Source organism: Lonchura striata, chromosome 4, assembly GCF_046129695.1.
Source record: "Lonchura striata isolate bLonStr1 chromosome 4, bLonStr1.mat, whole genome shotgun sequence".
Taxonomy (NCBI): Eukaryota; Metazoa; Chordata; class Aves; order Passeriformes; family Estrildidae; genus Lonchura; species Lonchura striata.
The window spans coordinates 26,557,535-26,584,512 of NC_134606.1; the positions used below are offsets into that span (position 1 = coordinate 26,557,535).

The 26,978-nt window shown below is 38.2% G+C and overlaps 1 protein-coding gene across 1 annotated transcript in view; it reads right to left on the minus strand.

Moving 5' to 3' along the window:
- The window catches only part of SCFD2 (sec1 family domain containing 2), a 189,024-nt gene that overhangs the window by 109,712 nt on the left and 52,334 nt on the right, over positions 1-26,978 (minus strand). The gene's annotated exons all lie outside the window — the stretch shown is intronic.

Consider the following 26,978-nt stretch of genomic DNA (forward strand, 5'->3'; position numbering starts at 1 on the left):
CTCAGGTCCATCCAGGAGGTCTCCTGCAACACCAGTACCCTGCCCCTTGCCCTGTGATCACCTACAACATCCCCCTGTGAAAACCTGTGGGTCAGTTCATAGTGTACAGTGAAACATCAAATCTCTTGTAATATGAGGAGCCAAGTTTGCAGACATTTATTCTTGGTTGTTACTACAGGAACTTCACACAGACTAGTCATGGTAAATAGGCACCACAGCCAACAATAAACCCTTTAAATTGATTCATAATAAGTAAATAAAATACAAATCAAACATACTAGGAAGATACACAAATTTATACAACAGCAAAACCATGCAATGGCTTTAAGAACACAGAAACTGAAAGCTTTATCTCCTGGTTTACTCCACACAAAACTTCAGGGGGTCTGGTTGAATTTTTAGTTGTTCTTTATCAGTCTTAGAAACACTAACAAGCTTATCATAAAGTGATTTTTATATGTATGGTGATCCACTACAATCACAATCATTAAGAAAGCATTAATTACTTAAGCCCCAAGAAACTTTTTTCCAGGCTGTGCTATAAGAAACTACACTTCCATGGACTTTTGTACCCCACCCTGCTCTTGACATACAAGTTTTGCCATGGACCCATCTTTCCTAGGACTTCAGTGTGGTCAAATGTTATGTTTCCATTTGAATACATACCTTGGAGAAGAATTTTCCAACTATCCACTAAGTCTAAGAGTAAGTGCAACTGCAGACTTGAAGCAGCAAATTACAAAGCTGCAGTGGTCAAAAGCATGTGGGAGCCAAGAAGGAACACTGTGAAATCCAGGAGGGGTTGGCACCCTCAGTGTTTGGGCAGGGACTAAATCACATACACAGTATGTCCAAGCACTGCTCCACCCAGGAAGCAAATCCATGGTGTTTGGCACTGGTCTGGCATGTGCTGGTAACTGGGCCATCCTCGAAACAAGGCTGTTTGATTCCTGGATTTCAACTGAGCCCTGCCTAAATTCAGTATTACCACTGCTCTTCTGAAAAAGTGACACAAATAAATTCTCATCTGGATGCCAGTACAGCTCCTTTCAGATGCTAAGATGGAAAAAACAAAGCTTCAAGGAACTCAGAGGTATGCACCTATCATAAGGAAGCCATCTGCAATGAACAAAAGCCTAATCAGCCCTAAAAATCTAAGAAATCAAGATAAACCCACATGTGGAGTAATTCTGGAATAGATTATGAACTTCAGTCTGTATTAACCTGAATCCATTTTTATCAAGAGGCAAGATGTATGCCAGGTATTACTGAACATCATCTACTGGCACATCATCTATTGCCCTCCTCCCTTCCCAATACACAAATTCTACTTCACTCCATCTCTAAATGCATAGCATGCTGCTACACCAGCAAGATGAGTTCTTGAAAAAGCTGTATTTTGCATGCACAGATTAGCCACAGGCATGGAGCATTGAGGATGCCCATGGTTGTACAGAACAGTAGAGTGAGCAGTTCCTGCCTGAGGTTCATAGCTCCTGCAACTTACACATGTACAGCATCTTTGGCAAAATTTCAAACATACGTGATTAAAAAAAAAATCATGTCTAAACTTTCAAGGTGATTTACTGTAGGACAGGCTAAAACTCAACAACTTCAAGTAACAATTGCCACCTCTTATCTTCAAAGTAAAAATGAAAGAGGGAAAAAAAATTAAAGAGCTGTAATAAACCATTAATTTCAGAATGCACATAGGGTCTTTCTGGGGTATGAACTTCTCTGGAATGTTTCTCCCCTTATCTCTTGGGAAATGGCACCACAGAGGACTTCAAATGGAACTTCCAAGTTTTAGAGGCTATTTTGTCCAAACAGGGCAGTTGGACTGGACTGTGCGTGAAAAAAAAAGGGATTCACAACCTCACTGCAGAGCATGGCTCTACAGGGGGTGGGAAATTTGCCTCAAATAAAATCCACTGGCAGACTGTCATTATCTGGCCACCTCTCATGATTTAGAGGCTCCCTGCACCACCTAACAATCAATCAATTACCCTGATTGAACAGCCCTAGAACATGAGTTTTAAAAATGTAACTACCCATGACCCAAATTTCCTGCTGGTTATGTTGCCCTCAAGTTGGCCCCATTTGTCTATCATCAAGGGAGCCAATAAAAATAATAAAAACAAGTCAATTCAGAGCTTTCCAAAGACTGTATAAAAACATTAATGCTGCTTAATGCAGAGCCAGCTAAAAGGGCTCAAGTTCAAACACTTTCTGCTTGCTTGCATTGTTTGGACATTTTAATGCTCTAATCATACATTCCCCAGAATTCAGGGAGAGTTTGTGACAGATTTTTGTTGTTTTTTGTCTCTTTCATCCACCTTTAGTTATTTATCTTTAGAACTTAAGTGGTGAAATAATTTGATGTCCCTAAGGATAAATAAACTGATGTCAATTTGCTGATTTTTGCAAAAGGCCTGAATTTTGGCAGATGGAATAATAGTGAAGAAAGTACAAATAAATTTGGGGGCAGGGGGTTTAAATGCTGAACATGACATTGTGCTTCAAAAATCTTATTTAGAGTCTTATTTATAGGAGCTACAGGAATTAGGAGAAAGTGTAATAACCCAAGAAAAAATGTTTTGCAATTCTGTGAGAGACATTATGTTGAGTATTAAAAAACCCTGTAAGAATCTAAAGCCATGTGTATCATTAGACTTATTTTTCACAATAGAAAAAAGAGTGAGTTTGGGAGCAAGAGAAGACAAGGGTCAGAATTTACTTGAATTAACACGCATCCGTGACAAAACTTAGAAGAGAACTGAGCACTGTAACCCCTGTGCTTCCAGCCTAGTGTCCTCAACTCGTAATTAAAAATATTAAAACAAAAATCAACTTCAACCAAGTGGAATTTATTTTCTTTAAATTCTAGGAGGAAGGAGGAGATAAATCTTGAAAGACTACCTCAGTATGTTAATATTCTAGTGGCTTTCTGTTCAGGAAGAAAACATGCTTAATTCCTTCAGAGGTTGTATGAGTTAAACAGAACTTCTTGGAATGGGAACAGCTTTATACAAGAGAAGATTTTTTTGGGGGAAAACCAAAACTAAAAACAACCAGAAAACCCAGCTGCAGGTAAAACCAGCAGAAGAATAAGTGAAAACTTACAAGCCCTTTGGTAATTTGCTGCCCCATTCTCCTAGACTGGCCTATTTAATAACAGCTCCTTTTACTGATAACTTAAGTGGGAAAAGAGATGTGGAATAAGCAGCTTTCCAATGTTGCCCTATTTGATTTTTCATGTTTTACCTGGGTTTGACTGTTTGTGGTTTGTGATTTTGCCACACTGCATATTAACTTTTCCACGGTCCAGACAGAGGCAAGAACATTCTAACTGCTAAAAGTGGCAATGGCACCAAAGGAGGACCTCGTGGGTATGTGAAATTGGCTCAGATCCTTTGATGGTAATAGATTTCTGCAGCAATAGTAATTTTAGTGAAAACAACAGGCACTGCCAAGCTAAGGTGGAGTCCTTGCTGCCTGCAGTGCTCAGCTGCCCATAAATCAAATGCTGCAGTTCTGCTACTTGCTGTTTTACACTGTTTGGCTGAGATTAAGGCTTGGTTGCACATAATTTCCATATGGGTGGGAAGATGTCTGTACTCCCTGCAAAACAATTATTTCATGTATTTAGTTTTTATTAAATGGCCTACACATGACTAGTGATTTGACACAAGAAATCAGTTAAGTATGATCTTACTATTCAAATTATGATTCCCCATATGAAGCTCTAGAAATCATTATAATTATTGACTTAGGCAGGTCAGAACACAACACACACAAAAAAAAAACGTTCTTCAGAGTACCACACTCTCACCATTAGGAAACACTTCAATCTGTAAATGCCAAAATATAGAGCATACAGTTATTCAGACAGGTGATTTTAGATAAGCAAAGTCCACTATCTATATATATCCTCTTGCAGGAAGTAAATTTTTAGTCTCAAGCTTATGTTTCCAGTTGGGGAGGGGCTTACAAAGCCTCTCCTTGAAGGGAGAATGGGCAAACTTTGGCCTCGGGGGAAAGCAGACAAAGCACTGAGTGAACTCAAGCAGACTGAGAGTGGAGATGTAAGACGCTGGCAGTAAATGGCTGCCTCCAGTTTAAAAAAAAAAAAAAAGTGTAAGCCATTCAAGATCAGGAGAGACATCAAGTGCCTTTTGTTGGAGACCAAAACAGCTTTATGACTTGCCCCTGCCAATACCAAGAGACTGCATCTTCCTCTCTTTAGTGGCAGCGTCTGTCTATTCACTTGATAAAAGATACAGAAACCCACCAAGAATACACATATAAAGAAAACTGTGCAGAACTAAACTGCTAGTAAGAGACACAGGAAACAGTAAAAGAATCAAGGACCTGCCTCCTCTGTCATTTACTTCTAATGATTCCTCTGTTTGAATGAAATATCCCTAAAGAGCCAAATTGATCTCCTGCCCTCTCTTCTGCATTTATCACCCAGTCTGAACATTGCCAAAATTACTATGTTCTCAAAACTGGAGAGACATTTTTCAGGTTCCCCTTGTAGAGAAAGCATCTTAAAATTTTACTATTAAAAAATGAAAGAAAAGGAGTAAGCTTTCCAGAAGCTATTTTTGACCTGGCTCATGCTGTCAAAGATACAAATTCACATTCATCCTATGTCCATGCTCTCCCAATTAGACTTCATTCTCACCTTTCACTCACCACAGCAGCCTCTTCCTTTTGCACCTGCTAGAATGTTTCTGTGACTCTGCATTTAAACAAATAATTCTAACCATACTGGCTCTCTGCTTGGGTTTGCTGTTTGGCCATAGAGACACAATAGCTGTCAAGGACAAGATTGGACTGCCTCCTTATACAACAGTGCTGGCCTGAAGCTTAGATGAACTAGAGTTTAAGGTTGACAAGAGATAAAAGAAAATTATAGAAATAATCACCTGTTCATTTGAAGACTTCTTCAATACACTGCCAAATGGCCAGATGTTTAATTGGTGTCTATCAGTCAACACGACATATACCTGATGAATATCTATCCAGGATGGTAAGTTACTACAGAATACACTGACAAGTCAAAGGCAAGAAGAAATTACTGACAACATAAAACTTTTTAAAAGCACAACATCTGTAAGTTCTTCTGGTCAGAGATAACTTTTTTAACATGTCTTGCATAATTCCAAAAACACAGCATTGACACTTAACAGCTAATATGTGATAACAACACAAGTATTTAAAACAAGCTTTTCAAGCCCTATCATTCCCAAAACCAAAACAAAAGCAAAGCCCAGGACAGTTCTTTCTGCCAATAACTCCCTAGCCTATGATCATGACCTAAGCAATTGGATTTCATCTGGATCCCACAGCCAAAGTAGTATATTCCAGTATTTTTCTTTAACGAATATCCTTGGGACATAAAATAAACTGTATTTTGAACAATATAATTAAGATTTCTTCTTAACACATTTCTCCTGTCTTCACTGAGGACCACAGCTGCTTGACAACAAATTCGTTTTAATCTTACAAGTTCTTCAGGTTTTTTTGTTTCTTTTGCTACAACAAGCAGATTCTGTCATTATCTCAGTACTGCAAGACTTAGACATTTTTAAAAAATTCAAATGCCCACTGGTATCTCTTCTTCCACAGCACCAAAATCACCTCATTGTAGTAAGTTATGCTGTTGGGCAATGTATCATTACATAGTATAGTCCAGGTTTTCCCTCTCTCTTTGGAGATCATCTACATGTACAGCTATGTTAAGATATTTTAATGGGTTCATGGGGGCTCAGAAGCAACAGCATACTGAAAAAAGGATATTTATTAAGTCTGGATTTTATTAGATGAAGCTCTGCAAGGATAAGGAGAATTTTACTTAAATCATCTCATGTCTAACGTAAGAGACTCATCAGCAGGTTAAAAAGCGAATACTCCAACCTACTCAGTCAAAATTTTTAGCTTGCACAGTCATTCTTGGTAAAAACATGAATCAGCAGCAATCACAGCAAAAACAGTGTCAGAAGAATGAAAAAGGAATACAGGCACAGTCAAGATAAAACCTGTAGAATTTGCCAGGATTCTTTGTGTGTGGCTTTTGAAGCAGTTGGTTTCTATAAGTATTGTAATACTGACAAAATTGCTAGAAGATGGTAGGGGTTCAAAACTGAGAAAATGGCACAGGGATAACAAAGTATCCTATGAGGTTAAAACTCATATCAACTTTGAGGGAAACAATGGGAAGGCATTCAATCACAAACAAAGCAAGGGATAAGAATCCAGAGGGTTAGAAAACAAATAAAAGAGGTATAAATCAAGAAAAATATAGTATAACTAATTTGGTCATTCAATAGTGCAGATCATGCCTGCAAAAGGAGGGGATTCTGTCCCAAGAGATAGATTTGGGAGATGTTCAGGACAAAGAAAATTATTGAATTACTGCTTAGACAACTAGCTATAATCACACAGATTAGAAAAATAGATGACTCAGTATAGAGAAAAGGTCTAAAAATTCATGAGTGGACCAGAGAAGGCAGGTAGGGAATGACTGCTCACTCTGTCTTACCCCAACAACAAAGAGGCAGTACACAAAGCTGGTAAGGAGCCAGTTTAAAGAGCAAATTAAATTGAGGTATTTCCTCAAGCAATTTGCTCAGATGTGGAACTTCTTGACAAATGTTGTTGTGCTGCTAAATTCTTACTTGAGCTTGCAAAGATGATGGGAAATCTCACAGGGGGAAAAAAATCCCTCAAATATTAGTAAATACACAGAAACCACAACTGTTACAGAACTCATGATTGGAACAGGGAGAATATCATATAACCTTGTCCTGTTCTCTTAATCTTCTCTTGGCAGCTGCTTTTGAGCAGAAGTGAACTTTTTTTTGTTAAACAAACTAGCTCAGCTGCATTTTTGATCCAATCCGTAATAAACATACTTACGTCAAGGCCAAGGCAAAAGCACCAATGTAACTATAAAACACAGTTTCCACGGGACAGAAGTAGGAAAGCAGTTTACTACAGTATGTGGCACTGTCAGGATCAGTTCCTATATATCGGGCTGAGTCCTAGAGTCCGTATTTCTAAGAGGATGTGAAAAACTAGAGATACCATTGAAAGGAGTTACAAAACAATTGAAAGGGTAAATCTCATAGTGGGAGACAGTTTTTTATCAAAAGGAAGAAAGTTTATGTATGTCTCTTCGGGTAGAAGAAAATTTCAGAGTATGAGACAGCTCTTGAATCTAGTCAAGAAAGGCACAGGAGGAACGAGGGAAGTTGAAACTATGACTTTTCCAGTTCTCAAGTTGGTGATGATGTTCTCTGTGGTGTGCACATTTCAAAGACTTTTGAGGGTGAAAGGGCAGAAAAAAAGCAGAAAGCACAGACTTGGTGGCCTTATGGAATAGAATACTGTGTATTAAATCTGGTGAATTAAACTATGAACTGTTTAGCATAATTCTTGATTGCAGTGAAAGGAATTGTGAACTGTGAGAGGAAAATACTTCAGAAACAGCAGAAAGGAAGGCAATACATGCTGTGAAGGCTGTAAGCAGTGAGTCATAAAAGGAAACTGACAGTCAAAACAAACCCATCTTGTTCTTCTCCTTCACATTCTTGCATTTTCTATCATAACTTTTCTCTCAAACCTTCATTTTATGCATCCTCCTTCAGTACCATGTTAATCTAGCATCAAATGTTCCAAAAACTCCTCAGGGCTGCAGGAAAACCTCCAGACTTTTGGTGATGGGTTGGACCATGGTGGACTCTGGTACCAGAAATGCAAAATGAGGGCTGGGGGTGAGGGTAAAAGGCAAAACGTTATATGAAAAACAAAAATAGTTTGGACCCTGCATGACTGTTTGGGTCCTTTTGAAAGACATTTGTTTTCTGGCTTTTTGTGTTTAAGTGTGTTATCTTGCCATCAGAATTTTTAAAATAAATCCAGTCAACTTCTGCCCCCACAAGTTTGATATTAACAGACAACCAGGCTATCAATCATACATTGCCACAAGCCACAATGACAGTTTGCACCAAAGCATCACTCAAATAATGATTTCAGCTGAGGTTGGGCCAAACATACACCTGACCTGATATCTTTTAGTGATGCTTAGAGATCATACTTTTACATAAAATATGCTGAATAGGGGTACTGTCTTGACCAGAACATACTGCATCCATTTTGCAGCATCCCTGAGATTCAACTTTCTCTTGGCTATTTCAATGGAAATGGATACAGATCTGAGCAAAGCAGTATTCACTCTCCTTATCCCTTCTATTTTGCTCCTTTATTTTTTAAAAAAGTGGCCAAGGAACTTGGTGAAAATCTACCACTAAGACAAACACACACACCAAAAACTACTGGAATTTAATAAAATACTAGTGACTGAAACTCCTACATGTCAAGAAACTTGAAAGATTTAAAACATCAACTTGTATGAGATGGTTGTATGAGACTAGATGCCAGCATATGCTGTTAGAGAAAATTAGGCAGTAGCTAATTTGAAAATGTTTTGCATTGTATTTGAAATATTTTACACCTTGGTTTGTAGATAGACAAAGACATAATACATAAAAATATATGGACATGGGAGGTTTGCAAAGGAGATCCCACTGCTCTGTCCACAGCCCCAGCTGGAACTACAGGAAGGAGACACAACAGCAACACACATAAAGGCAGATTATCATTCTGTTGCAAAGCACCACGGCTGTTGATCAGTACAGTAAATGTTATCACAATAGAGTACTGACATTTCTAGCCCTTGTACAAGGCTCACTATGCTTCGAGCAGGATTCAGGCTTTCATGGTGATTAAAGGCAGATGTCATATATATAACTAAGTTTATAACTTAAGAATCCCTGGTTCATTTTTGTGTGTGGAAGGAATCTTTCATTCACAGGACATCTTCATTGGAGGATGGTCACTGCAGCATGATTTGTGCACAGAAGAACATTTTTTTTCTCTCTTCATTTTGGGGAGAATAAAAGAAAGTGAATTATACAACCATATCTCATTCCATCCTATGAAATGTATCAGGTTAAAACTTTAATTTTCCTGTCCAGTTTTTTGTTACCATGAAAAACTAATCATGTTTCAGAGAGCAGCAGATGGCAGAACAGTGATACTCCAAAGAAAAGGACATTTTTTCCCCTATAAATGTGTGAACTGGAGCAACAAGAACTACTCAGGATGTATAGAATATTAAATATCAAGTGAAATACAGGCATAGGCAAAATGACAATTATCGTGAAACACTATTGAAATCCCACTATTTTAATCTCCTCATCCCATCTTGGAAATGCTTTCCTGCTCTGGAAGCTAACAGTTCTCCTTTCAAACACAATTTAACTCAACCACTTACAAACTGTTTCTTCAGCTCCCTAGCTGGGCAGGAATCTTCTCTGCTGGTATTCACCTGCAGTGAGCAGACTGCACAGCCAGAGCTGGTGTGGGCATGTGAATTTTTAGGGTGCTCGTTACTGGAGAATACATGCAACACCTGCTTGTCAGTCATGATGCTCTTTGCCTCTTGGCCCACGTGCCCTTCCTTGGATTGGCATGTGGCAAGTCCTCTCCTCTTTTGGTTCCTTTCAGCATTCCCATCAGCCCCACGTGGAGCCAGGCCAGCTGGGTGGCACCAGCAGGGGTTCTGCTCTTGGCCCCTTGCTCTGGATGGAAAAGATGTCAAACTGCTTTCCCACTGCCAGCTGCAAGGGCCATGTGAGGGCATCCTGGCTGCTGGGGATTGCTCCTGCCACACCTCCTCCCCATCCGTTTGTCCAGCATGAGCTACAACTAGAAAAACAATCCCACTTTTTGTCCCCCTGGGATTTCCTTCCCACTCAGTCAAACGCCTGAGTCAGCATAGCTATCCCTCATAATATCCCATTTGCACAAAGGGATACCACTGGAGCACAGGACATCTGGTCCTAATATCTAAAACCACTTAAATCATGCATGCCATTCCAAACATTTAAGGACTTCAGAAGTTTTCAGTTATTTCATATATATTTCTTAGTTGCTTCATGCAGAAAGCATTTATGTTCCAAGTTTCACTCTAAAGAGGTGGGCAAATGTATATTCCACTTCATTTTAACTAGGGAAAAAAAAAAACAACTCCACTTTAAAGATAAGACCAGATCTGGCTTAAGCTACTTCTATGTTAACTACTTTTTTAAAAATTATTTTAGGAGAGTATAAACATGTCCTGAAATACAACACAATTCAGATTCCATTAACAGGCAAAAAAAAGTGGTTATTATATGCAATATAAAAAAGGTCCCAAACCTATCCAATAAAGAAAGAAAAACCCCAAAAATTCAGCTGTAGGTGCTAGAAAGTGAGGTTCCAAGATGTTTTTCAGTTAGTTACTTATTGTGATTTTTGGTAGCAAAGAAAGAATACTGGCCCACATTGTCAGCACTAGACTGATCCTCTAGAGACCAATGCTCAGCTCCAAGTCCAAATGTGAGCTCCTTGCTACACCTGTAAGCAGTGGCAGCTTCCCATGCTACCAATCATGAGTTTGAGTGCTCTGATAGCCTGACGCTGAGGCCTGGATATGAGAAATAACATTCAGTGTAGCTAAGAATTTCCTTTAGAGCCCCCACCTACATTGTGAGTCATGGTATGCTGATACCGATCCAGCAGAGACAGACTTGAGCCCCCTGTAACCTACTTAGTGTGAGCATCAGGAGCCATCAAGTTGTCACAAGATGAAGCTCACCATCAACTGGCTTCTTTTTTCAAAAGCCAGTATGGGTATGTCTGTGTATCGCACAGTCTCCCTTGCACAGCTCTTACAAAAGAGAAAATACAGCATTTTTATATAATTTCTTTCCTTCTTATCTGGCTCACTTCAGGAAGGGAGTGCTTTCAGCCTTTACCATTGTAGCATACTCATACTACTATAACAGCAGAAAAATCAAAATTTCTTCTTAAAGAACTACTAGAAAATTCTTAAATCACTCCACAGCACTCCACTTTTCTAACAAGCCATCTGTCAGTATTCTCTCAGGACATGACAATCAGACTTCTGGGCCATAAGTGATATTCCGTATGGAGACACCACTGCAGCAAGCAAAAAGAGGTCTGAGACACTCTAGTTTGATGAGAGAATCCAGAGTACCTTAGTTATATATTATAATGAACAAAATACTTTAAGTCATTTATCTGAGTCTTGGATCATATTTTGGAAGACAGACTAGTATTACAAATCTCTTTTAGACACTATTTATTAACATCACAATGAAATATGAAAAGCACTTTCTGTTAAATCCAGGATCGGAACAACTCATATGATATACCTTAAATGCAGTAAAATGGTATTGCAACAGCTAGAAATAACTGCATTATTACTAGAAATAGTTTTTTTTTACTGCACTGATGTATATTTACCCCTTCTAAAAATAACCTTTCAAAACAATATCATTTCAATTAAGTTACTCAGAAATGTTACCATGTGAGTAGCACTACCATGTGAGTAGCAAACCAGTTGTCACCTGGGACCCTCACATTCCAGAATACTTCTTGTTTTCCTGGAGCAAATGTTTTGATCTTCCCAACAGAAAGTGCTGCAGGCCCTAGCAAAGATCACATACCCCACAAAATATCTCTGCTACTGTTTAAGAAAAGCAGCATGGGAAGGGGGTGGGTGGAAATAAATCTAGATAGTAATTTCTCTTTAAAATTTCACTTTTTCACTTTTTGTTTTGTTTTGGTTTTTTTTGTTTGTTTTTTTAATAACCACTACAAAAATCCTAAACTAGTCTCAGGAAAATCTCTTCTCCTCCCTCCAAAAAATGTCCCTCTGCCACCTCAGTCATCGCCACTTCTGTCAGACCCTAGCAAACTACTGCTTGGTGGTCTCGCTGTTCTACCCTGAGTCATAGTTTAATTAGTAAGAGCACTGAGAAAAGATCAGTGTACAGATATTGGCGAATCTTCAAACAAGAGTACACGCTGTCCATTTTACTCACAATGAAAAAGCTCTTAAAGAGATTTTGATAAAGATTTGCCTCCTGCTTGCAGCCCACGTTTGTAATGTTTATGTAAGTGAGGGATATAAATCTTTTTCAAATGAACCCCATGGTTTTTAAACCAGCCTCGTTATAAACTGCCTGTTTCCGTTTTGCCTGCCTAAGCAAGCAATGCAGAGCCTGCTTGGGATAGACTGGAACTAATTTAATGTGCTCCAGGTTTAATCCCCATCCTCCCGGCTTTTACTGGCAGATTTTACACAGAGGACTACTGCTGACTTTAACAATGATTCATGTGATAAGTGGGTTTTGATTTGTTTTTCCACATCAGAAAACATGCAAGAGAAATGCCACCAAAATAATTTTAATAAGACACGGCCGAGACAGAACAAAGCTGAACTGAGAATAATTAAACTCTAACACAAGAACTGTTTCTCTGTGTTTGAATTTATAAAGGCGAATTTCTAGCTTGCTTTGTGCAGAAGAGCAAAGAGAAGTGCGCGGACCTCTCCGCTGGTGTGGAAGCAGGCCGGCGTGCAGTGCGCAGCCCAACACGCTGCAGCGGGACCGGATCTGGGACGAGGGAGGCGAAGCAGCGGGACAGCACCCACGGGGGACATCCCCCAGGGCAGGACAGCCCCCAGGGCAGGACAGCCCCACGGGGGGACAGCCCCCACGGGGGGACAGCCCCACGGGGGGACAGCCCCCGCGGGGGGACAGCCCCACGGGGGGACAGCCCCCGCGGGGGGACAGCCCCACGGGGGGACAGCCCCACGGGGGGACAGCCCCACGGGGGGACAGCCCCACGGGGGGACAGCCCCCGCGGGGGGACAGCCCCACGGGGGGACAGCCCCACGGGGGGACAGCCCCACGGGGGGACAGCCCCCAGGGCAGGACAGCCCCCGCGGGGGGACAGCCCCCAGGCTCTCGGCTCTCGGCGGCACCCGGCGCTCCGGACGGCGCGGCCCGAGCGCCCCGGCCACGGCCGCGCCCTGCAGGTGGCGCTGTTGGAGCGCCGCGGGCGCGGAGCCGCCTGGAAAACTGATCCAGGCTGAGCTCGGCCCTCGGCATCAGGAAAATCCTGCTGCGTCCTTTCTGCTGCCGACATGCTGCTGCTTCGCTCTCTTCCTAATTTTTTTTTTTTATTTGTTTTAAATTCGCAGGAGCAAAACATGTTCATGAACACGGCACACTGAAAAAGGGACAGCAATTACAGATGTAATAGCTGTTTATATTTTTGCAAAAGGTAACTGAATGACTGAAGCAGAGACCACGTAGATGCTATTTTGCAATAATCTTCTCATGTATCGAATTCCCTGCTCATTTACATAAACCAGATGTTTCCTCGACAAACCAAATTCCTTGAAGAAAAACCAGAAGTTACTATACTTCATGTCCAAAATGAAAGATGATGTGAACGTTCCATTAACCACTAAAGGCAAATGTATACTTAAAGTGCAACAGTTTCCTTTTATTTAGCACAACTTTTGTGAAGGCTTAGATGATCCTCGGCAGAAGCATTAGAAAAGAAAAATGAAGCTACTTAAATTTACCCACTGGCTTCAATAGCTTCTACTTCCTTTGGGAGTGAAATGTCGTTGCCAGATCTTGACCCTCAAACCAGTCCACGGAGTGGACAAATACTCTGAAACCAGTAATCAGAATTCTTCATTCCTGCAGGAGAGTTGGCTCCTGGAATCTTTCTTTCTGGTACCAAATTCCCAGAGATCACTGAAGAATAAGAATGACTGTTTTACTAGTTTAGTGATAATTTTAAACTTGCAACCTTTAAGTACATATGGATAAAGTGAAGGACATAAAACTATATATTTGCTGTTACTGAAAGAAAAAATTATTATCAGGAAAAAATTCTGAAATCTCTGTTACTAATTCTTACTGATTTTACTAAAACCCAGCTTGCTCAAGTTTTAGATTACTACAGGAACAGCAGTGTTTTACATTTAACTGAAGTGCTGAATTCATGGAGGATGCCTGAACACTTGTTACTTAGGTCATCTTCCAGAACATACCCTTATCCTTGCAACACATGGATCTACCAAATTTTGGTGTGAAGCTAATAAAATCCTCAGTCATAGAGCAACAGAAAATTAGCACAAAATATCAAAACATTTAGCCTGAGAATAACTAGTAGGTAACTGATCAACAGTCAAATGACCAATAATAATCCAAACACCAGAAAAAGAGCAAGGGTGAGCTCCAAAAGCCAGTACTTCATGCTGTAATCAGCAAAGAGTGCAATTAAATGTAGAATATTTAGTTCCATGGCCACAACATTCAGAACAAGCTCTGATGCTGCAGGTAGGAATGTAGAAACCATACAGTAAAAGCAACTTTGCTAATGGCAAAACAACAGGTAAAATTTCTTGATCTGAAAAAAACATTGGGAATCCCGGGATGTTCCAAACTTGCTCTTTATCCTGAGACTGAGGTATCAATGGGCTTTGCAAGAGCTGACTCAGCTTTCAACTGATAGAAGTTCTCCTTGGAACCAGCACAACTATCTTTTCTCAGCTCTTCTTTTCAGCACAGGCTAGCAAACACTGAGCCAACTGCAAAATAACAGAACTGGACATAAAGAACCACTCCCCCAGTTCTCAGCCTTGAATTAGGTCACATGTTTCACTAGCCACCTATCTCATGTAACTACACCATCAATTGAGAAGACAAGGTCATTACATGCCTACATCAAACCACTTTAGGAATGTATGTGGTAACTTCAGTAAAGCAAAATTGAAACAAAATACTCTACAATGTGTTACAATTAACTTTTACTATTGGGCCTTTCAAAAAACACTGTGGCCCTAGAAGGGCCATGTGTCCCTAGTGCATGGCAGTCATGTTTCCCTCTCCTGACAACAGCACAGAACTGCCCACAGTTCTCACATGCAAGTGCTCCTACACTGGCCACTGAGACTCCCTACTGACTACTATTAAATCTTCCACATCCACAAAAGCTACTCTGGGTGTCTCAAAACCTTCTGTACTTATGTTTACACTTTCTGGCGAGAATGATTACATGAACATGATCACGTACAAAAGGATAAACATCTGTCCACAAACTGAGCCTCCTGCCAACACAGACAAAAAACCTGACATGTATAACAGGAGAAAAAAAATGCTAAAATACTATTTTAGCTGCATCCCTCCAAGCTGCAATGAGCTGCGAGCCTTTGAAAGACATTCCTCCAAAATCACAAGTTCTCAGCTTACAGTTCTCTCCACATAAAATAACATGGCATCATCATATGCTGGCAGAAATTCAACTCAGTCTAGAATAGATTTCCCCCCAGATCTTATTATGCAAATAAAGAAACAGCATGACTGATCCACCATTTTAACACAACATAGTCAGAGCTATTCTAAGTCAGCATTTATGCTTTTTTTTTTTTTAATTAAGAAGGAAAAAAATCAATCTCTCAGTGTATCTATTGAAAAGATTGCTCACATAGTTTGTTCCCAACACTCACAAGCAATACACACTAATTGCCATCAGAGGTTCCCTTTAGACATCTGATATCATAGGGGAGGGCTGACCCAAGCCTATGCAACATAATTAAATTCAATGTTTTCATCTTAGAGCAAAGACCAGATTGACAGCATGGTGAAGCAAAAGACCTTATCTACACAACTGATAAAGTAAATATGCAAAAGCTCAGGAGGTTAGGGGGTAGCCTGTGCTCCCATACTACTCAATCTCTGCCAATTTGGCATCAATTAGACCCCCTAAGAACAAGACTGATATTCTCAATTTACTTGGTATGTGCCATGAATAGCTAGGATGTAACACTGCCTTTAAACCAATGGTCTAAAACTACAACATTTCCTTCCTTATTGCTTATTAAAATCAGTCAAAATCAAATCAGTTCTTCCAGTCACACTGGATGTTTTTCAAATAATCAGTAATGATCATTGCCTGACTGAAATATTTGTGATACACTGCTTTATCTTTTAAATAATGTTGTAGTCTGACAGCTTCAAAGCTGACTTCACAATGTCAGGACTTCATACTATTGGTGGAATTTTAGTATTATTTCAATACCAGATCTCAAACTTTCCAGAACTTAACTTTTATATTTAAAGCTATGCACTTGTGAAGAACAAACAACTCTCGCCAGGGATACGATATAGACACTTTTTAAAAAAATCATACTGCAAAACACAAACAGCTGTAAAAATTAAAATATCAAGTCAATTTTCCTAACACTACATAACTGTTCCCTAGAGTGTGTATTTTGTTCATAATAAACTGTAATGTGTGAAGAACTGAAAAAGAAACTCAGTGTAGTTTTCTCAGGAAGTTTTTCCCCAACAGATTTTTATCAGAATGACTCTCCTGGTCTGTATAATATCCTTTGCTTCTCAGTCTTCTATGCCTGCTATATTATTCAGCTGGTAGACTGGTGAATTATGAGGTTATGAATAACATGATGTTCAGTATTTATATGAAGACTACACTTAAGATTTTTTTTTGGAAGAAATGCAAAAGCAGCTTGCTTCTCAACAAAAAAAACTAAAAGCATGTGCTGAAACAGACATGGAAGGTTGACATTACCAATAGCGAGGAGTACTTGGAACTTCTGCAATGGGTGGGGAAAAGCTGGAAAGGGCGGCAATTAGAAATGTTTTGGAAGAAGAAAACATTTTTTAGGGTGAAAGTTAATTTTTACTGTGCCAATTACAATTTAAGTTAAATTCAAGTTTATTTTTCCTCATTCGGTTTATGATCTCATCTAGTCATCAAGGATGATTGATGATGTTTCAGCATTTGGGCATTTGCCAGTTGCAAGTAAAAGGGAATTATTTATTTTTCTTTAGCACTACACTGCTGCCATTAACTGTATCCCACCCCTTTTGTTTACAGCCTGTCACTGAAGCCACAGCTTTATTTTAATGTGGTATAAGCTCTTGTCTGGGGCTGATAGTGTAAGTGATCTAGCAGACGTCTTGCACAAAGGGCATCATTTTGCACAGAAAACACACAGCCTTTGCTTCTGAAATTATCCCTGCTACTGATCCAGACAGGATTGTCCTCTCCCGTTAAAATGTGGACTTCAAAGCCATAAGTAAGCAATCGACGCTGTCAGTTTCCTTGTGGTAAAACTACATTTATTTAATCCCTTTAAAAACAAACAAACAAGAAAATTACTTTGACCTTTGCCTTGGCACAAGGATTCTGATTTGAAATGTGTATTACATGTCTAATGCGCTGTAACTGCGTCCAGCTGAACTGGACCAGATTTATGTGCAATTAGGAAAAAAGGAAACCAAAACAATTTCATTTTCATATTTGTTCATATCAAAGCATCTTGTAGAAGCATTAAGTTTTAACTGAAACACACAGAACGATGAAAAAAGAAAATAACTGGAGAAGGAGTGATCTGAAAAAAATTGCATTAAATAACTATTATGGACTTTCTCACTTGCATTTTTTCTGAATTAAACTATTCAAAACTGTAATTTTGAATGTCCCCACTTTGGCTGTTCGTAAGGCACAGGGAGGTTTTTTTGCATGAACTCTTCAACCTGAGAGTTTTAGCAGAAAAGCTTCTTTACAAGGCTTAATTAAAAGCAGGTTTAAGTCAGGGCCCTAACTCAGTCTGGGTTTTATTTTGGCCTTCGCTCTGTGTCAGAAGTCAAGTCCCAAAAGAGAAATGAAGGTCACTATTCAGTCAAGAGAATATTTTCTCCTTCATTCTAAGCCCAACTAAACATGTTTCAGGTTTGAGTCTGGGTTTAGGTATCTCCAAATGAGATTTTATATAATATGCACCTAAGGGGGAAATGCAAGAAGATGCTAATCATGATGTCTAACTTTGCCCTACATAATAAACAATGTGCGAAAAGCACACTGCAATCTTCTTTGCATACAACCATTTTGGTACAGGGAAATGTATATTCTAAACAGATGGAGTTCACAATGAGCATACTTCACACTATCAGATGTTCATGATGAATGCGACATCATTGTCATGAAGTGTTCTAAACAGTCATGCAATCACACTACAAAATGCACTGAGCAGTGTACCAAACCAGAACTGCACCAGCAGATCTGTCGGAAAACATTCATTTTTGAGAATGATTTAAGTAGTAGTTTCTTGGAGACTTTCGACATTGAATATTATGCTAGCAGTTTTTAAAGCATGCTGTCCTCAAAAGCAAGACTATATTTTAGCATGAATAACTATAAAAAAGTTAATTCTTATCAGTCATTCTAGTGCAAGGAACAAGGACCAATAGCCAAGCAGTTAATCATTTCAGCTAACAGGAAATGTATTATGTTATCATTGGTGGTTTTGTAACTGGACAGTAGGCACAGCCTAGTGCATCCTGTTTGCAACCAATAGCAGAAGCAGATGCAAGATTGATATTTGTCATAAGCATTTCTAAGAACAAAAACATGGTGATGCTTTTCAAAAGACTTTTCAATGTTCACCAGATGTGGAGCACATGTGACCCTTGAATGTGAAAGAATAATGTGACAATAAAGTTGAATCAATACAACATGTGCCAGTAATCACACCAAGATGACATGCAAATGTTTTGAAAACAAAAATATGTAAATTATTTTTAGTTCTTCAGGACAGAAAAACTGGGCACCTGGTCAGTTGCTGTTTCCATCCTTATTTGAAAGCCCATCTGCTTAAAATATGTTTCTCGCTGTGTGAGATAGCATCTAGCTTTTGTATTTTTACATAAAGAAACTCTATTCCTGTGCCATTACTTACTGAAAACAATTAAAATTTAGATTTAAAGTATTTTAAAAGATTGAAAGCTTTCCTCTGCCTCTTTGTATTTTGTGAAAATAAAACTCCTATGAACAACACATGTAGAAAAAGGATAAGAAAACTAGTGCCAGGCAGGAGTGCTTTAGTGATGTCTTAAAACTGTGTCTCTCCTTTTGACTTAGAGAAGGGAAACATAATGAGAAGAGCTACACCACTCCATGCTTATCTTTACTACTCTAAGTTTATCCATCAGGTATTAAAGAAACAATTCAGTTTCTGCTAGTGATCATTTCTGAAGATCTTGCTCAGGCTATGGATACAACACATATGTACACAGTGATAGGCTAGGAAACAATTAATATTACAGAAGCAACAAAACCATCTGCAGATGCTGATGTTTGAAACCGATAGTCTTACATGGGTGAATTCATAAAGAGAAAAATATTCATTCCATGTAGCTTAAAAATTGGATGAAATCAGAACCCAAAGCAAAACACTGAATTTTTGTAAGCTGTCAACAGAATTCCCCTAAAATATGTGGTGGCTTCCCAATCTATACATTTGTTGCCAATCCTTGCAGTCAGACCCCTACAAATTAAATGTGGGCACATATGTCTCCAGTATATTCAACCCCTTCTCTGCAGTGAAGAAGCAGATGAAACTAAACCAGCATGTAGAGAAAGCCAAACCTGAAAAACACTCCCTTGCAGCAGCAGCACCGTGTGTCCTTGCGCATCTACTGTCATCTCTGTAGATGCAATGAGAAGATGCAGTGAACCATTTCTCTCCAACAGTAGGTAGCTTCTCAAACAGCTTTGTCTTCCACAGGACAGGGAAAAAACATAAATTTCCAACATCTATGGCAAAAGCCAAGGTCTCACCAAGACAAGCTTGGGTAAGCAGTAGATATGGGGACACAGAAGGTGCTAACTGAATTGTTCCAGAGGCTCTCCAGAACTGTGAAATTCAGGGTACTTGAGTGTTGTGTATTGAAGCCTTGAGCATTGAGTATTTTTTTGCGGAATTCCAGAAATTAAATAACCTGGTCAGAAAATACACTTATAGTCTGAGGAAACACCTATACAGATGGAAGCAGAATAATCTAATTATGTGAGAAAGCCAAGAGAGATTTCCACCATTTTTTTTCTTTTTTTTTTTTTTTTTTTTTTTTTTTTTTTTTTTTGTACAAGAACATATATTTTAAAATATATTCCTATGATCATATACAATCAGAAGAATTATGCCCAGATTAGGCTACTGTGCAATAGAGATAATGAACTTTAAGTAGTGTTACATGATACCAAGAACTTAAGCTTTTTAAATATTCATTGTTTGTGACATAAGAGACTTGCAGAATTTTTTCATAACCATATCTGTTAAAATAGATGTAAGACTAAATAATTTTTTAAAATATACTTTCAAAACCAAACAGAATGTAAAAAAATAATGCCAGTGAGAGCCTGGTCACCAGGAACACCAAAGTCATAATTAAAATATATGTTAATAAAAAGGCAGTTGAGGATCTGTGTTAGTCTTCTTCAGGGATCCTTTATGTTACCCACACTCTGATACTGTTACTGGAAAACATTCTGAACAGATACATTTAATATCTACAGCTATTAATAGTTACAATACAGTATCTACATCTTCCCAAATTCAACTGTCCTATCTCTGTTTCTGTGTTGCAGAAGAATACTGGGTTAAGAAATTCAGATAAAGCCAGAGACAATTTTTAAAAACGGAAAGAAAATGTTCCTTATTTTTTATCAGAGAAAAACATTTCTGCTCCTTTCAGAACAGGCAACAGTACTATGCAAGGGTAAATTAGATGCAACTACAAAACTACTGAATCCTCTGCTGCCTATGGCTTAGTAGCTGTTTCATTTCCCTAGACTTGAGGATGGGTAGGGAAGAAATACTAGAAGGAAAACTGATGAATAGAATTAAGTCATGTTTGGAGAGCTTCTCATCTCTGGCACATTACCTTTTCCTCTTCTCTTCCAAGTGCCCTCATTAAAAAGAATTTGAAACTTTTCCCTTCCCCAGAGACTCAGATTATAATTTATTACTTATCTGTTATCTACATTTTATTTTCCTGAAGAATAAACCTACATCAACCTGACAGTTGTGCTGAATGGCAATGGTTTATGGACCAAGTAATTTATTTATTGTAACTACAACCATATGTTTTAACCTGCTACAAGATCATGAAATACTTCCCATCAATAGTCAGTCCAAGTTAGATTTCTATACTGAATTACTTAATGTGACTGTACAGCATTTCTGTACTTCAAACAAACAGTGTGAGGACGTAAACAGCAGTTAAATGTATTCATGCCTTATTAGACACAGCTGCACAAATGGGCTGTCATATTTCATTAGAAAATACCATACAAGTTTTATGAAATGAAGTACCCTTCATTTCTGCAGGCAACACCACTACTTTAAATTACAGGAACACTCACAGAACCATATGCTATTTGTTTTAAAGGCACACAAAGGAAAACAATCTGGGATGAGGTGGTGCAGGGGGGACATCCAGAAGGAAATTTAATTTTTTCTCCTATGCCTAACACATTTTTATTTAACAAAGTATTCTTATTAAATACACAAAAGAGTAAACACAGAAACTACAATGCTACAGAAGCTTCAGAATAAGGAAATGCAAGTAATTTCTAGGTATGGAGCAAATATTTCCTTCTGTTTTTTGGGGGAAGGTGGGATCCAAATGAGAATCAAGCAGTGTTATTACACCAGTGTGTCAGCCCTCACACTGCTCTGCACCAAGCCAGGAACACCACAGTCAGCGGGCAGCTTTGAGCATAAATCCAGTTTTTCAAGGTCAATGGTATGCTGACTTTAATGCTCTTCTGCTCAAATATGGTGCCATGGGGTAAAATAGGGAGGCTTCTAAAGAGGCATCTTTTTAGACTGAGAGTCCTTAAAGAAACTTCATGGTAATGTAAGATAACTTAGCTGAAGAAATGTGAAATGGATAAAACCTAAAGAAAGACAACCCCTAGAGGAAAATCTCTCTTAATTTCCCAAGAAAACTCAGGAATGTGTGGAAACACCTAGTTGGTTGAGTCGTTTGTTTGTTACACAAACCTGTGGGAGAGCAGATACAGTAGTAATCTCTTTGATTAAATTCTAATATTCTACATCTCTCTAAGAGGGAAGAGTTAGAGCAACAACTCTGTTTTAAGTAGACCTAACCAGTCAACTCCAAAACATTGCCTGGCAATAAGTACTGGAAAGTACAGATTTGATTTTAAAAATTATTCTTCATTATCTACTGCAAAGGTAAAATTCCACTAGTATTTTGCTGGCCAAATCAGCATGCTGCTTTCAAACATGGCTTGCTTTTCTAACCTAGAGAAGGAGAGCTGAACCTGCCTTCTTTGCTGGGAATGAGCAAACAATAGCACACAGGTCTATACATCTATAAAAAATTGATTATAATTTATAATGAACAAAAATCTACCATGGCTTCACAGCTGGACTGAGCCACAATCAGCTTGTTATGTACTAGTGTCTCTCTGTGTAGCTTCCTTTGGGGGTGGGGTTTTCACTGAAAACAACAGTTCTGTGAGTTCTCCAACACACTGCCAGTTCCACTTCACCACATAAAAGACAAAATCTTAAGTCAGAAAAGAGTTAAGTCCTAGACCACCCTGATCTCAGCTGGCCTGCAAGCTCAGAAAATTAACACCACCTTGTTTTCCATCAAATAAGCAAAATCAAATTAAAGAATATACACGTTTTCCTACTGAAAGTAAGTGCACCTCTATGTCTATGCATGCTTCATGTGCTTAGAAATATCTGATCCAATGAAGCATGGGGGGCCTGTTGAAAGTTAATATAACTCATTAAGGTGGGGAGACAGTGGCAGCCCCACTGTTAATTTTGCCACAGTAAAGTTTTCACTAGTTTTCAAGTGTGTTGTTTCTCTGCTTTTGCCTTGCTAGTCTGTAGCAAGGCAAAATAATACACTTGATTATTTCCTACAATCTGTTGATTGTAGGAAATCAAGTATATCCTCCAAAGGAAGGAAAACCAAACTGACAGACTAATATAATCACACTCAGACCCACATATACAGTGTGGGCACTATCAAACTGGTTTGCAGATAAGAGATTTGATAGGTGATTACTGCCTTGGAGCTAAGACACACAATGATAAGCAGTTCCTATAAATAAAGCTCTCACTATACACTGTGCTTTGTGGTGTTGACTTCATTATTATTACAAGAGCATCTGTTTGGAGGGAGGACACAGGGGCTGTAAAAATAAGGCAATGCTTATTTCCTCAAAGACTACAGTACTGTTAATGAAAGCAAAAAACAAGTATTTTTATCAAATAACTATGAGTGGCATAATGAATTAAATTGATACAAAATAAAATGCTAGAATACAAATGGAGTTGTCTACTTCCCCATCTCTATTCATATGACTTTGCCTGCCAGTAATACTCAATTAACATCAAATTGATGAGCTTATTAGCAGAGGCTTAACACCATAAAAACACACTTGATTCAGTACTCAGCAAAACCTTGACGATTAACTTGTCCATCAGGAGACTGATGAATGGGCATTGCTAATGGGATTTCTGTGGTTAAGAGGCAAAAAGATAAACTAAAAGAATCTGCAGTGTTACACTGCTTACCTGTGACCACAGAAGCCACATCTAAAAAGGCATTGCTTACAAGTCCCTGCCTTCCAATATAAAAGATGCTGTGGCCAAGAGTTCTTGACTCCTCCACTTTGTTGGATCCAAAATAATGCAAGCCATTTTTCTGCAGGTTAATAAGCCATGACATTTGTCCAGTCTATTGGAGACAATTTCCATGTAGGAAAAGTGCTTTTAAAAACACATTTCATGCATGACTCAGTCTGTCCTGTGCAAGCAAAACCATAAAGTAAGACAATTTTTTTTGTTTGTGAGGGTGGTACCAATCTCCTTAAGAAGCAGACACTGGAAACCAGATCCTGCATCTAAAGAAAATCAGGTAGTAGGCAACTCTTATCACTGGAGCAATGTGTAGGGCAAAGAAAGGATTTACTGGGAGTACATGCAACAAAAGCTTTGCTTCTTGGAGCACAACTGTCAGTGTAAGAATAAATTATTATTTATTCAATATTGTTAATACTGTGTCTCCTCACTACTCCTCTACATATACTGGCAGGGATTGAGGGCACCCACCTTTTGGCACAGTTAATATTAACTCTTACAGAAAGTAAGGAGTTAATGTTACATTTTAAGGAGAAAAGCCACAGAGGAGAAAGAATGGCAAGTGACATGCAGGGCTCTAGCTCCGCACAGGGATTCCCAGGACTGGGGAAGGACTCTGGGTTTCACTGGCAGCAAGTGTTCATATGACACTGACAGTAATGCAGCCCTCCTCAGTATGGCTTAACCAGATAGCAGCTGCCATGGAATCACAACATGTTAGCTAAAAACACTGGCAAGTGAAAGGTATTAATTGCTTAAACCTCTAACAAAAGAAAGTGCATTTGTCTAGAGGGGGTGATAGTGGTTTTCTGCTTTCCCCTGTGAAAAGCTGGCTCCTATTACAATAATTTATACATTGGGATTCTTTTATTTTACAACAAGTATTTTGGTTTTGTACATAGAACATTAATTTAACAGTTTCAATTGAATTAATATGTTTAGCCTCTTCCCACAGGGCTTTAAAAGTTTTACAGATGTTGACATTTGTACACTTAAGAAAGCCATTTCTTCATTTAGTGGTTCTAGATGACCTCTGTCCGGATACAAAATATTAGCCTCTTCACAGAGCAAGTGAAGGACATCTTTGTGTTTTAAATGAGAGCCATAATGGCAATACTTGGCAATTTTCAGACCAAATGCAAACATATTTATTTGACAAGAATACTGAAAGATATTCTTAATTCCCATATGATATGGTAACTACACTTAAAATATTTTAACCTCTTGTCAGCCAGAGTTAGATAAACTTCAAATAGTTTTCTTTCAACAGAATAAAAAACTGTCAATAAAGACAGCTCCTGTTTACTCTCAAAGCATTTATTTAATGTTAAAACAATCCTTACCTGTATTTTATTTTGTACTTTCAAAGTAGTCTGATCAAGAGCATTCTACATACAGGAAATTATTTTAACTATAAGAATTCTATATATACATATAGAAGAAATAATTTATATAGATATATATACACACATACAAACAGGTTTACTTGTAATGGAATTGACTACAGTGAAAATGCAGCAAGTCTATCAAACAGACAGCTAAATAAGAACTAACAATAAACAATTTGGAAGCTTAAGTAATTGATACATGACTGTTTTCACTTCATCAACAAATTACATTTGATTGCTTAGTTGGGTAAGACAGAATGTGTATCAGTGTCCAAACTGCAATCTCATCCAAAATTCCAGAGGATGACCTTTGCAACCACCATGGTATCATGCAAGACTCCCACTAAGACAATTCATTCCATATGTAGCTTTATGTTGAAAAGTAACTGAGCTAATTTCAATATTTATTTTTAAAATGTAAAATCTCTAACTGTGGGCAGCTAACACTATGGGTCTTCTTTCCAAATACTGTTGCAATATCTAATCTGAAGAGATTAACTTATCAACATTGTAGACCACCAAAAAGATAATTTATTGCACTGAGCTGTAATTATAAATTACACATAAATAAGCAATATAAATAATAACAAGGAATGTCACTGATCTTAATCTAGTCTATGTGGAAGTGAAGGTCTCTCAATAGCTGACCTATGAATTATTCTTGCAAGCAAGAGCGATTACTACAAAAGTTTTTCTATTTTCTCACTTTCTAGTAAACTGCTTGCTTCAGCAGACTGCAGCCCATGCTTAAGCTCTTGATTTACACCAGTTTAGAGTCAATAAATATTACCTAGTAACTACTGAATCCTGTAGAAAAGCTGAGCAGCCTGAAAACTACATTGTGTTCTAGGCAGGGAAAATTTGTAAGCTGTCTTAAGAGTTTCCAAATTTATTGGCAAAAGATTCTGTGCAGGGATGTATGTGTGAGGAACGCCTAACCTATTATGTGCAAATAAATAATAACGTCACCCTTGATCAAGTAATGAGTCGTGTAACTTACATTTGCAAAAATGGAAAAGAATCACAGCACAGGATGGCATGGTTACTAACACCCTACTATTAGATCTTGCTGCTGAAACATTAACTACAATATAAAATACTCAGCAGGATTGAGATTTTTCCACTTCTTTTTTTTTCTGAGTTTGAACACTAATATTCATAAGAGAATGATGTCATTGATTAAACTCATAACTACTTTCTGCCAAAAGGAAAATAAAAACACTGGAATGACATCTGGCATTAAGTCTCTGTTTCCTTAAAAACATGTTTATACTTTCTGTTACACAAGACACCAAGACTACACAAGACACCAAGACAACAATAAAATCGGTATTCTGATAAATTTTACGGCACCAAATTAGTACTAATTAGTACTTGGAATTTTAAACATGAAAATACTATACTGTCAAGAGCTCTCCACCTAATTTTATGTATACAGCTTCCACCACCAAAGTATTTGATCTACTTGTATTACTAACAGGAGTGACTAAAAATTCCAGTTGCTTTTGCTAAAATATTCCTTTTTACGGTAGCTGAAAGGACTTTAAGTCAGATAGGCATCATAAAGGTAGTTATATCCACTGATCTAAAGGATGAGACTGAGAATGTGTTAACAATTTTTGATTATGGATTGATTTTGTGAATTTGGTTGGTTTGTGGGTTTTTAGAGAATTCTTTATTATGAATTTAATTCAAATTACTCTTGAGATTATGTGACATTAATCAACATCACAAAACAAAATTTTGACAGTTCTGAGATCTAACAGTGGCATCATGGTTTTTACATCAGTACTGAAGCTGTCGAATTTCCCAGGAAACTATGAAATGTTGGACAGCAGGTACAAAAACTTTGTGGCACAAACAATCTCAAGAAGCAAGATTTCCCTGTCCAACACTATAATAACAATTAATTTAATAATCTTTCAGATACCCTTATTTTTGTCAATCCAGCTATTCTAAGACAGCAATGCTGGTATATCTGCAGTTTTAGAAGGAAGTTTACCCCAGACATCTTAAAAAAGAAGAGAATTGTCCTCATTCTAAAAAAGAAAGGTAGCTTCCTCTTTTGGGAAGGGTCACTAAAAAAAACTGTAATCTTGGAATTTAAATGGTGGGCATATTAATGAAATAGACTTCTACTCAGTATGACAAGT